This window comes from Limulus polyphemus, unplaced genomic scaffold, assembly GCF_000517525.1.
Source record: "Limulus polyphemus unplaced genomic scaffold, Limulus_polyphemus-2.1.2 Scaffold33, whole genome shotgun sequence".
NCBI classification, from domain to species: domain Eukaryota; kingdom Metazoa; phylum Arthropoda; class Merostomata; order Xiphosura; family Limulidae; genus Limulus; species Limulus polyphemus.
In genome coordinates, this window is record NW_013665643.1 from 1,297,240 (window position 1) to 1,300,208 (window position 2,969).

Genomic DNA, 2,969 nt, shown 5'->3' on the forward strand with positions numbered 1-2,969 from the left:
TATTTAACAGTATAAATTATGTACATTTCTAAATATAAATTTAATTTAAACAAACATCGATGTTAAAATAAGTATATAATAATAAATCCGTCATAAAGTCGTAAACATTTGTACCAATCTTTAATGAAAGATGCATAAGCCAATAAGCTAATATTTTCTGTCACTTTGGCCTTTGTCTACCTATACTCTTGGATAAGAGCGATCCTAACTCAAAGGGTGATACAAATGCTTATACAAACCAGATTGAGTTAAGTGGTTTATCCTCTATGAATTTATTTGGAATATTTAGTACTGTATGCATCATTGTATACTGATATACCACAATTTAACGTTTGTCTCTCAGTTTGACCAGTAAATAAGAATACCCTTTTTTTTATCTGCCCCATGCAAAAGATAAAATATCCTCTCACCTCAGCAGCTAGTGAGAGACAAACAAAATTGTAAGCCAGTCAGTAAGTTAAGACTTGCACAGTTACTGTGAAGAAATGTTTTGCTTTATTTGTTCATCTGTGTTTGTTTTCTTGCTACCCGAATTTCACTTATTCTTTGTACAACATATCTGTAATCTGCATTTTGTAGTTACTTCGAAACTTACCTAGTTCTAAAAGGTGGAGACAGTTTTTGTGGCATGGGACACTAACCGTGAACCCTCAGGTTCACAGTCTGGGCATGCTAATCACTGGAACACTCCTGGCCCAAATTTTGAAGTATTTCAGCACAAAATGTCAATAATTCATAATAAAATTTTACTGAAATATCATTTACCATGAATAACACTATTCAAACCCCGTAAGTAATACATAGTTAGGATTTTTAAAAAAATGTTCCTGACTTGTCTGCAATAAATTGTCAATCTCTGTGACAATAAAATCAAAACTACATTTTGTGCCTTTTTTCATTTTATTACTTCAGTACCAATATTTTCTTGGAAGAAAAATCCATAACATCAAAGTATTAATTTTGTGGCAATCAATCTGGATGGAAAACAGATTCCCACTTGACCTTTACAACCATATTTGGATGCTGAGCTGTATGCACAAAACTATAAAACATTATTTAGTGGAATGTAAAAACAATTTCAAGATCAAGGAATTGATATAGGATATGACGAATACTCAGGAGGATATACATTCTTTGCCTTTGATCTTACACCCGATCTATGTGCTGTAGATTCTCACTTTAACTTAGTGAAACAGGGAATTTACGAATGGAAATACATTCTAATAGTGCCTTACCCAACCCTATAAATGTTTTAGCCTATGCAGAATTCCAGTCAATTTTAGAAACATCATATCTGATATTTTAGAAGCTATGAAAACATCAGAACTTTATTCAATACTTTTTAAAGTCAACTACCTGACCATGCAGAAAAACACTTGTAAATCGTCAATTTTGACTCAGTCATAAACCTGGAAGCCACTGGGTCTATATTTACTTTGGTCGAAATGAAAAAAGGAGAATATTTTGATCCATTGGGATTGCCTCCACATAATCTAAACATAAAAAGATTCACCAAAAAGAATTGTCCAACATGGACTTACAACAACAAAAGAGTATAGCAAGGACCATACTGTCTATGTTTGGACAATATTGATATGTTTGGACTATACTGTCTATGTTTTGGCAATATAGAGTATAGCAAGGACCATACTGTCTATGTTTGGACAATATAGTATATATTACTCTTGCCGAGAGGTGTCGAAGTGGATCTCGCAAAAATAGTAAGATATATTTGTTCATGATTTTGTTAATATTTAACAAAATATTAATCCATCCTTAATAGACGTGTATGTAGATAAGATTGTAAAATCTTTATTGGTAGAAAATTAATAAAGTGATAAAAATAGATATTTTGTCCAGAATTTTTTATTATGTTCATGTTACCAAAACTATTTGAAATAATTACTTGATTTATAATTAAAGAGTCATACTAGTGAAACTGTAAGTATTAGATTATTTAGAGATTTAAATAAGCATCCTTTTCAGGATGTTAGGGGATTTATATATAAAAGATCAGGATCTATGATTATATATAGAACTATTGAATTAGTGATTTATACATACTGTATTAAATCTAGGTATTGATGACACGTTGAGACATGTATGATGATCTTATCATGATTGTGGTTCTACTTCTTGGAACTATGACACCATGCCCACCTGTCATTGCAGCCTAGCAAAGAGCCTTCTCTGGTAACGTCATTAGATGGCGCCAGCGTCTTCTGGTGACACTTCGTGGAACTATGGCATTATCGCCTCTGATGACATCATTATCTATACCCCATCTCCCCCTCCCTGAGACAGCCAATCAACACATGTGTCTGAAGTACAGCCCTAACTACTACTATAAGCAGACTGTATAATAGTAATCAGTTATGCACAGCATGGCCAGGTGATTAGGGTGCTTGACTCGCAATATAAGGATCGCGGTTTCGAATCCCTGTCCCACCAAAGATGATCATGGGTTCGTTATAATGTGCCGACCAATCCAACTATTCATTAGTAAAAGAGTAGCCCAAGAGCTGGTGATGGGTGGTGATGACTAGCTGCCTTCCCTCTAGTCTTACACTGCTATGTTAGGGACAGCTAGTGCAGATAGCGGTCGTGTAGCTTTGCGTGAAATTCAAAACTAAGCATAGACAAAAGAGTTTATGGACTTCATATCACAGACACAGAAGTAATCAGTTTTACACAATTATTAATTACTCATATATATATATTTGTGATATGGCAGAGTGCTTCAACCAAAACCTGGCAGCATCTGGAATTGTACATCAGGTCTGCAGTAGGTAGAGTGTATATATACATATATATATATATATGTGTGTGTGTGTGTTCTATCTGTCTTATCATTTTCACTGTACAAAACATTATGAACTTCAAAGCCTCGTAGCAGGTTCAAAGACTTTAATGGACCACTCCCGATGTGCCAGTGAGTTCAAAGGATGTTTGTTTGTTTTGAATTTCGC